At 44.7% G+C, this 11,143-nt stretch overlaps 1 long non-coding RNA gene across 1 annotated transcript; it reads right to left on the reverse strand.

Annotated features, from left to right (window-relative positions):
* Positions 1-998: 998 nt before the first annotated feature.
* Positions 999-8,955, reverse strand: LOC149446166 (uncharacterized). The gene is made up of 2 exons (XR_016306239.1): positions 8,687-8,955; positions 999-1,249 (listed from the first exon to the last, which is right to left on the reverse strand). It is a non-coding gene; the product is annotated as an uncharacterized LOC149446166 (long non-coding RNA).
* Between the last annotated feature and the right edge of the window lie 2,188 nt (positions 8,956-11,143).

Genomic DNA, 11,143 nt, shown 5'->3' on the forward strand with positions numbered 1-11,143 from the left:
AGCAAAGCTGCTTGAAGCTTGCCAAAAACTCGGTTTTCCTCTACATTGTGGTGCTTTGGCTGCCCATTCAAAATGCAAACATATTTGTAACCCTAGCACAGGGATTGGTCCCAAATTCCTCTTAATTAAAATTGCAACACTGTGTAATGGAGTGCCCAATCTCACTACTAAAATGCTTCTATGTGCAATGTGATACAAACGTTAATCTACTTGGATTTCAGCACATGATAAAGCAGCTAACATGTGGCTCTAGCCTTACTCCTACCTAGCCACTCAAAATATTAGGATTTTGCTGCAGTAATAAAATGTGAAAATGCCAAACTCCATCAGTTTAATATACTTCATGTCCATAAAAACAATGTTTAGGAGACCAGGCAGTTTTATCTAACAGAACACACAAACTGCATTTGTGAAATTAAAGGATAAATTCATCTTTTAGGGAAAAAAAAAAATAAAGTACTTTTTTTGGAGAAAAAAAAAAAAAAAAAATGTGCATTTATTATTGGTCTGCAGGAGCCAGTAAACCATTTAACCAGCGGCCATGCAGGTCTTCTGCAGATCTGTCAGTATATCCGCTTGCTCGTATGGGATGTACGATCATGCAGCTATACTGACAAGAATGAATTAACTACCATGGCACTCCACAGAGCTGTGGTAGTGAGTACTACAAGCCGACAGCAGCCAGGACTGTCAGGACTCATTCACAGATGACTGAATGAGTGACAGCTGTGTGGATGGAGCCCTGCACAGCCACTTTCAAATCTGACAGCTAGCGAGGTGGAGAAGTTCCACCACTAGTTGTCACAGTAGGGTGGGGGGGGGGGTTAGGGGTCATGGATGGAGGAGGAGCCAGTCTGATCATAATATGTTAGACCCCATACGTGGGTGTAACATGTTACAAAAGGTGAGCTTATCCTTTAAATGCCAGTGAGTGAATAAGCTATGTGCGGTAACCTGCCTATACTTCATAAGGCCCTTAAAAGAAAACTGCCAATACATTATACAGAGGTGTAAACAGGGTTTAATGTAACAGACTGTTTAGTCACATTTGGTGTGCGTTGTATACTAGCATACTGCTTCAGTCTACTGGAGCCAGACTGCTGGAAATGGAATGCAGCAAACTTGAAGGTGAATGCAGAATCCGTGTGAGGAATCAGTCCCTCTTCTTATAGCTTTCCATGTGGGAAAGGATCCACCCTGATGGCACCAGGAAGACGGCCATACAAGTAGTAAGACCAATCACCATATCCTGTAGAAGCAAAAAAAAAAAAAAAAAAAAAAAAAAATTTACTAAGTATAGCAAAAGCAGATAAATACAAATTCAGCTCCAAGAAACCACAGAAAACCCAACATTTCTATGTAGATGCTCTCCCCATCTCATCACTAAATCTCACCGATGTAAAGTGAGCAAGCATACTTCATACCTGCCACATTGGCACCCTTGTTTTACCTACTACTTGCATGTTAAAAATCGAACCGCAAGCAGCCAAATATAATCCTAAATTGCACATTATGGTACCTGATATGGAATGAAAAAAAAAAAAAAATCTACATCTCCTTGTACTCTCTTTGTGGGAGTTTGGTTCTATTTTATCACAGCTTTTAGGCTTCATGCATACAATTGTTTATGCATTAAAAAAACTCCCCTAAACTGCATTTTTTCAAACCAGTTTAGGCAAGGTTATCAGCATTTGGTGTTTGATTTATTCATTTCAACGCCCAAAATAAATTAAAATTCTGGCCAATGAAATAAAGTCCCAAAGTGCTAAACACGCCTAGCATTTAGGTGCTTTTAGAATTTCAAATGCCGGTCAACTCTCGTCCTGAATGCAGTTTCTGTGCTTTCAGAGAAATGCCAATAAACCCAGCTACGTGTAAGACTGTATACTTGGACACATAGGATAACAGGGGAGTTCAGGGGCTTCATAAGAGGGGGCAAAAAAACAAAAAAACAAAACAAAAAAACCAAAAACACCCAACTTCTCCTAAAGGTCAGTTTAGCAGTTGCAGTGTACATGAGGCCTTATTTACCCCAAAATCACACACACAATGTCTTGAACCCTGCAGACTCATCACACAAGTCAGAAGTAAGATACCCCAACATAAGTAATACTTCCATTTAGAGCGGACGATGTTGCCTTTGCTTCCCAGCTGCCTTTTTGGTGCACTATGGCACCAGTGTCTTCCAAGCAGCTCTTGGACCTAAAATGTGCCATGTCATAAGCACTATTCACTTTCAACACAAACCTTAAGTGTGAATAGCCAAAATTGTTTTGCAGTTATAAGGATTAGAAACCCTGTGAACCCATTCATGCCGGCACCTCCCAACCCATTAAGGGGTTTCTGACGCCAGGAGGAGGGGGTGGGGTTTAGGGTCATGACTGCTGCGATTGGTTGTCATGGCGGTCACATGATTGGAAAAGGTCCTGATCGCAAGAAAAGATCGGGACCTTTCCATGGGACACAAACACGTGCTGGGAGCATGAAGGGTGTGCGCTCTCAGCACATTTGTATATAAATGGAACGTAAATATGTGGCTGCTTGGCATCAAGTCCCAGCCACCAAGAGGCCGCATATTGTCGGCGTGAAGAGGTTACGTTTATATTGCTGTCTGTGTCCCTGCTGGAAAGATTGACCTGGCAGCCATTGCTCCTAATGGGAAATCCAGGATTTTACAGTTGTCATTAGAAGAAAGGAAATCATCCAATGAGGGATTCTGTTCCAGCAACAGAAAAGAGAAGACCCAATTTTTAGAGATTTCTTCTCACCTTTCACTTTGGCTACGGGACAGGAAATTAAGGGAAATTTCCCCAGTTTGACACAGATTACCAAAAATCTGACATGGTTATATATCTCTCCTGTAGCACCCTCCTAGGTAGCTTAGGGGGAGCTAGAGTCCAATTTTCAGCCAGTAGGCAGAGTAGCAGCCTGTGTTAGTCAGAGCTGAGAGGCTCTCTGGAACTTACCCCTGCTCTGGAATTTTGGAGAAAATTCTAGAAGCAGTGGAAGGGGGTTAGGAGTAGCGGGTCTGCAGTCAGGGGAGCCAATCCCCAGGCAGGTGGCTTGGCATGGGGTAAGGCCAGCCCTTGACCACTAGCCTACAGGGCACTTATACCCCCTTCCTGCCCAGGCCAATTTCCAGCACTGTTGCACTTTGAATTACAATTGCGCGGTCATGCAACACTATACTCATATTAAATTTTTATAATTTTTTTGTGACAGATAGAGCTTTATTTTGGTGGCATTTAAACACCTCTGGGTTTTTTTGCCTTTTCTTAAACCAAAAACCACTGAAATTTTTTTTTTGGGGGAAGTTTTTAGTAGTTATAAAATTTTGTAAATAAGTGATTTTTCTCCTTCACTGACGTGCGCTAATGAGGCTGCACTGATGGACACCGATGAGGAGGCACTGGCAGGTGGCACTGATGGGCATTGACAGGCATCACTGATGGGCACTGAAAGGCAGCACTCATATGGCACTGATAGGTGGCACTGACTGGCAGCTCAGATGGGCACTGATATGGCACTGAAATGTGGCACTGATGGGCATTGGCAGGCGGCATGAATGAGCACAGAGCTGGCACTGATGGACACTGACAGGTGGCGCTGCTGGGGCTACACAGATCATCAGGGCACACTGATGATCAGTGCTCTGATCTGTGTACATGTCCCCTCTGAGGAATGCAGATTACCGGCTCTCCTCTTGAGCTGTCAGCGTGACAGTTTGTGGGGAGAGAAATGCCGATAACTGGCATTTCCCTGTTTACATGTGATCAGCTGCGATTGGACACAGCTGATCACATGACCGAGCCGACATCTTTGATCCACTGTGTCCGAGGGACACAGCACACTGCCGATCGCCGGAGAACAGGAGCCTGGGAGGGAGCCCAGATTGAAGGGGCTCACCTACAGGCAGGAAAGCTGGAGAGGAGGAAATCTCAAGACCTTATCAGCCCCCAGAGCAAGGACCACCTGTACAGCAGGGAAAGAGCAGCCCAGCAGAAGGCCTCAGAGCAGCAACCAACCCATCAGCTCAGACAGGACTGAGTGAGTAGACCTACACCCCCTGGGCCAGTAAGGGGAAGGAGCAGTCTAGTGAGAAACTGGATTAGCTGCTACCTGGGACTGGTATCTTCTAACCATTTGCCTACAGGGCACTTATACCCCCTTCCTGCCCAGGCCAATTTTCAGCTCTCAGCACTGTCTTGCTTTGAATGACAATTGTGCAGTCATGCAACACTGTACATATATGAAATTTTTATCTTTTTTAAACACAAATAGAGCTTTCTTTTGGTGGTATTTAAATCCCTGCTTGGTGTTTTAATTTTTTGCGTTCTAAATTAAAAAAAAAAAAAAAAAAAAAAAAAAGGCTTCTATAAAATTTTGCAGACAGGTAATTTTTCTCCTTCACTGATGTGCATTGAGGTGCCACAGATAGGCAGCACCGACATGCAACAATGATGGGCACTGATGGGTGGCACTGCCGATCCCTCCTCTGACAATTGCTGGTTTTCGGCAGTACTTTCCTCACGCTGACAGCGTATTTACCGTAAACTGCTGTGTCATTGGACACAGGTGATCACGTAGTAAAAGGCCGCTGTGATTGGCCCTTTACCACATGACATGATCAGCTGTGTCCATAGGACACAGCTCTCACGGAGATCGCTGGGTGCGCACCCCCGGGGGAGCGTGGGAGGGAGTGTTCTGGGAAGACGTCATGACGCCCTCCCAGAACTGGATAACCACACTAACCATAATTCGGCTATAGCGCGGTTGGCAAGTGGTTAAAGTGACAGGCACCAGATCCCCTGCCCAGGGATTCACCCAGAACAGCTGGATAAAGGAGTATCAGGGGTGGTACAATAGGAGACACTGGGTAGCTCTCAAGAAGAGAATTTTTGCTCTAAAGAGACTTGCACATTGTTACAGAAAGTTTATCCTCAGCTGCCATTTCTCTTTGGGCAACCCATACACCCCTTACCCCATCCAGGTTTAAACTCCCCTAATACTCCCCCCCCGAATAGAAAATGCATGTTGCCTGGCTGTGCAGGACTGTATGGGGACCCAAAACTGAGCAACACCGAGTGCTACACTCCCTTGCACTATCCAAAATTAAAGAGTTTCTCTGTAGTTCTACTTTAGAATGCATCGCTACGCAACTTTTCTTGTACGTAGAACTATAGGCAAAACTTTTTCTCCCGAATTTTGGATAGTTAGGCCACTTTCATGCGACTGTTCTGATCATGTCCAGCATAAACAAATACCAACCACAGCAGCCTAAAACTGGCCTTTGCAGCAAGCAGCACAAGGGCTTCACATGTCAAAAGCAACAAACAAATTCCCAGCTCAATTAACAGCCAGCAACAAACCAAACTACCCTAACAGTTCACGTTAAAACAAGGGGTTTAGTTTGCACACATTTGCAAATATATGTGTAAGCTGTAGAGGCAACGTCACCCCAGTGCAATGCACTGCAGTCCTAACTTTTTAAGTTAGTAGAGTCTCCTATCCCTTATTATTTACACTATATTGCCAAAAGTATTGGGCCAGCCCTCCAAATCATTGGATTGAGGTGTTCCAATCACCTCCATGGCCACAGGTGTATAAAATCAAGCACCTAGGCATGCAGACTGCTTCTACAAACACTTGTGAAAGAATGGGTCGCTCTCAGGAGCTCACGTAAAATGGCAGAGCGGGGTCAGCGCATGCTGAAGTACACAGTGTGCAGAAGTCGCCAACTGTCTGCAGAGTCGATAACTAAAGACCTCCGAACTGTGTGACCTTAAGATTAGCACAACAGTGTGTAGAGTTTCATGGAATGGGTTTCCATGGCCGAGCAGCTGCATCCAAGCCTTACATCACCAAGTGCAATGCAAAGTGTTGGATTCAGTGGTGTAAAGCAAGCCGCCACTCGACAGAGCAGCAGAGACGCCTTCTCTGGAGTGACGAATCACGCCTCTGTCTGGCAATCCGATGCACAAAGCAAGGTCCATAAAGACCTGGATGAGAGAGTTTGGGGTGGAGGGACTTGACTGGTCTGCATAGAGTCTTGACCTTGACCCAACAGAACACCTTTGGGATGAATTACAGCGTAGACTGCGAGCCAGACCTTGTCCGCCATCAGTGTCTGACCTCACAAATGCTCTTCTGGAAGGATGGTCAAACATTCCCATAGACACTCCTAAACCTTGTGGACAGCCTTCCCAGAAGAGTTGAAGCTGTTTTAGCTGCAAAGGGTGGGCCAACTCAATATTGAACCCTACGGACTAAGACTGGGATGCCATTAAAGTTCATGTGTGTGTAAAGGCAGGCACCCTAATACTTTGGCAATATAGTGTATGTGCTCCAACTCAGATTAAAGTGGTTCTAAAGGCTCCAGTTTTTATAAAAGGTTAAAAAAAAAAAAACACACACCTGTGTAGCAGCCCTCTCCAACACTTACCCCATGGCCCAAACCAGCATTGTCCATAGGAGCCTCGGTTCTACAGGGAATTTCACTCCTGATTGGGTGAGGCAGCAGCATGAGCCATTGGCTCTCTGTTATAATCACAGCCAGTGAGCCAATCAGGAGTGGGAGGGTGGAGCTGAGCCATATATGAATAGATAGGCAGAGCTGCGGCTCGAGAGCGCACCTGCTCCCTTCAGACATACCTGCCCTCAATCTATCCATTACTATATATGTGCTCCAACTTTGGAGACTCATGTAGAGTTAGGACTCCAGTACACTGGACGTGGCCTCTGTAGCTTATGCATACATTTTCAATGCGTGTGCAAACTAAATGCCTTGTTTTAATGTGAACTGTTAGTGTTCATGTGGTTTGTTGCAAACTGGCTAGTAAGTCCCAATCATGTCTGCCTGTCAGTTTCAGGTGGCCCTGATCATACTGTATTCATCCCTATGAACCAGTAGGTGTAAAACTGACTTGAGTGTTTACACCCGCCTACCTCTGATCTCATAAAAAACAATTGAAAGGGGCTCCACTCATTTCCATGTAGGTGGATCATAGGGCAGCCGGATATAAATGGACAGCAGAGACTGTTTACAGCTGACCGACCAGAGAAGACACAGACCTGTCATCTGCCTGCTCTGCTCAGCAGCCAGATCTCCTGCTATGCAAAGCAGAGTCCGCCACGTGTGAAAAGGGGCCTAAGAGAGGGTTATAACCCGACAGTTTATTGCCATATGTGTCTCATTGGGGAGATTAGTCTTCACTTTCTGTCCTATAGCCAAAATAGGAAGCCAGAGGAAATCCCTGCAAGTTAAAGGATAAGTTCACATTTCATAATATGTTACACCCACATTCAGGCAACATGTTATGAAATAACCAATCCCACCCCCATTTTGACAGCTAGTAGGGGGATCTTCTCCCCCAGCTAGCTGTCAAAAAAAAAAAAAAGAAAAAAAAAAAAAAAAGTGGCTGTATGGTGCTCCGCCCACCTGGTCACATCACTGTTCTGTGAATGAGAAACTACAAGCATTGACAGCCTTAGCAGTGGTCAGCTTGTAGCACTGTGGTAGTTCACAATTCTTCCAGTACGTATCAACTTGCCTGCGGGAGGTACAAGAACACAGATACACCGACAGATCTGCAGCAGACCTGAATGACATCAGCGTTCTGCCGATTGCTGCAATGCAAAAAAAATGTTTTTGCTGAAAGGTTAACTTATCCTTTAAGTCAGGGGTGTCCAAACTATGGCCCTCCAGCTGTTGAAGTACTACAAGTCCCATCATGCCCTTACCTGAGGATGTCAGTCTTACCTGAGGATGTCAGTCTTACCTGAGGATGTCAGTCTTACCTGAGGATGTCAGTCTTACCTGAGGATGTCAGTCTTACCTGAGGATGTCAGTCTTACCTGAGGATGTCAGTCTTACAACTTGGTGTTGAGGAACTGCAAGTCCCATGAGGCCTTGCAAGACTGACATCCACAGGCAAGATACCCAGAGGCATGGTGGAACTTGTAGTACTTCAACAGCTGGAGAGCCATAGTTTGGACATCCCTGCTTTAAGGGAATCCCTTGATGTACACCCCCCCCCCCTAACTAGTGTCCCCATTGGAAGATATCCCCTCCATTACTGTCCTGGGGACAACCCAGAATTTGAGCTTTTCTTTCACTTTCAATGATAAGCAGGACAAAGAGGGTGAATGTCAGCAATGAGGGCACAGACAGCAATACAAACTGACTGGAGTTCCAACCCCTCTCCCCTCCATCCAAAGCTAGACTGTGGACACAGATCGGAAAGGTTGGACCCCTGCTGGGTTGTACTGCTATCCATGGCTCCATTAGAGACATCTCTGTAATTCCTGTCCCAGTGACAACATTCTCCTAGCAGACAGGAAGTGAACCCTTACCAGGGCCTATGAAGGCAGTAAAACCTGACAGGGGTTCCCCTCTCCCACTATTTCAAAAAAAGTTGTCTAAACACATTTTAGGAATGAAGAGCGCTGAGCGCCCCCCTGTCCATGGCTGGTTTTGGCCTTCATGTCCAATAGGAGTTGGCAGAATACTTGTGGGGGAAGCCCAGCTCTGTCCTGGTCATGTGGGGTCCTCGCATCACGTGAGCAACACCTCAGACCCCCACACAGGATATAAAGGAGTATATGGACAGGAAGTCCCTCCGCAGTCTGACCTTCATGGCAGGTCTCTAGGCTCAGCCCCCACACAGGACCCGCTGGCACACCTTACCAAGGGGGAGGACGACCCGCTGTTGGCTTTGGAGGCCAGGCCTCTCCTGGGGATGAAGTGTCCCAGCCCGGGGACCCGGAATAGACGAGTCATGGCGGAGGACATGCTGACCGATCACAAAAACACAAATCACAACCTGCGACAAGGTCGAAAGGATGAGAGACAAGCGAGCCGGCTCAGCTTTATATAAGCCGGAAAGGACCTCACATGACGTCACTGCTGTGCCACCACTAGAGAGAAACTTCCCCCTGCCACTATACAGCCGCCATTTTCTAGGAGTCCGGAGACTATTCGGCTGTAGTCTCAGGGATACGCCGTTCATTTTAGATACAACATTGTGACCCAAAATAATTTTTATTACAACCTGATACTGCTTGTCATGTTTTGTATGATAAATGCTTTCTGTACATAGCACACATGGCATATCTCTGAAAGTGTATATATATAACCATTTTTTTTATAAATTCTCTCAAATAAATGACAATTTTTTGCAGGTAAAAAAAATGTACATTTACTATAATTTTTTTTTCTGAGACTGGAAAGCATTGCATCAGTGATCAGCAGATCACCAGTGCCATGCAGGACTCCAGCACACTGTCAGTGTAAGCTGCCTTTCCGTACATCATAGGGGCGGGGAGTTTCACACGGAGAGGAAAACTCAATGACCTGCCACGGCACTTGCAGGCGCCATGGTAGTTCATTGAGAACTACAAGCCAACATCTGCAAAGGATGTTGGTACGCGTAGTTCATTCATTCACAGAACTCTGCGAATAAATGACACAGCCATGTGGGCAGTGACACGCGGTTTTCAAAAAGTGACAGCTAGTATGGGGAGCTTCTCCCTATATGGCTGTCACAGAGAGAGAGGACAGTGGGGGTGGCTGGAACAGTGGAAACATGTTACATGTTCCACCCAAAAAACGGATGGAACATGTAACATTCCTAAAGGTGAACTTATCCTTTAAGATTAGTGCCAAAATTACTTGTGAGCTAATATGGTGAAAATCAAAAAAATGTGTAATCTGCTACCAGAAATAAAATATATATATAAAAATAATTAATATATATGTGATAAACAGGTTCGCTAGCACCCTACACCAACTCATAAATAGCGTTATTAATTCTAAATATTCAAACCATAGTGCAGCGCTCCCTTACTAAATAATTGATGTACTAAAAATTATATATAAATTAGTGTACCAAAAAGTATTTTTGAATTTATAAATCCTACACTTGTGATTACAAATCCACAAATGCTCTATATGATTAACCTAAATATAAACAAGTATATTAGTGACTTAAAAAATCATCCAATCCCATAACCAAAAAACGATATAGCACATCAACCAGTGTCCAAAATAATATTCAAATAAATAGTTCTTCAATGTTAATATAAGGATTTGTTCCAACACATAAGACGACTTCAGGATAATAGCTGAAAATAGCTGTTTGTCCTATAAGAACAAATGAAAAGACTGCTACTCCTGAACTCCTTCCCAGATGGTTCCACACTGCAATTTTGCTGATTATCCACCTGATATCTCTCCAGTGTGTGGTTTCTTATGGTGGTATAAAGATGAATGGATGGATGGATTTCCCCTTCTCACCTCCAGGGGTCTATTCCTCCTTGTATCCCTTCCAAGTCTGCCAAAAGATGTGTAATTCTGCTTAGCCAATCTTTTGATCCATATACCCCCTCCAGATAGTAAGCCAGGTGTTGGTGATGTAGCGGCAGACTTTGAATTAGAACTGCAGTGCCCACTCAAGGGAAATCATGAAGCTTTGATGATCATTAGAACAGAGTGGCTGTACCAAATATCCAGAGGGGGTCAATAGTGGACTGCAGGAGAAGACAGCAGAGACAATGCTCCAGCTCCCTGCAGGAGTTGCTTGGCGTGATGGGTCCTCTGCTCTTTCCCATGGCTCTGCAAACCGCATTGTCTCTGCTGTCTTCTCAGACATCAGCAGTCAGACATCACTAACCTGATCAATCACTGTTTTTGGTAGAAATGACATTTCTACATGGCAAATAATTTACTAGCAGGTGTAGTAGAGCAATAGAAATCCAACAGACCCAACAGTCATGACATGCATGCTGCTGATTCTGTGTAATTGAATCACTAATTGAAAGGGGCATGTTCAAAGTAATAGCAGTGTGGATTTCTATTAGTGAGGTCATTCATTCTTTGAAAAACAGGTGGCAATTATTGCCCTTATTTAAGGAAGGAAGGCAGCAAATGTTGTACATGCTGGTTACAGTGCATTTCCCTCTGAAATTCTGAGGTAAATGGGTCGTTCCAGACATTGTTCAGAAGAACAGCATACCTTGATTAAAAAGTTGATTGGAGAGGGGAAAACATATAAAGAAGTGCAGAAAATGATCGGCTGCTCAGCTAAAATGATCGCAAATGCTTTAAAATGGCAACCAAAACCTGAAAGATGTGGAAGAAAGCGAA

This window comes from Staurois parvus, unplaced genomic scaffold (genome assembly GCF_062004578.1).
Source record: "Staurois parvus isolate SC_StPar_1 unplaced genomic scaffold, SC_StPar_1.0 ptg000694l, whole genome shotgun sequence".
Classification (NCBI taxonomy): Eukaryota; Metazoa; Chordata; class Amphibia; order Anura; family Ranidae; genus Staurois; species Staurois parvus.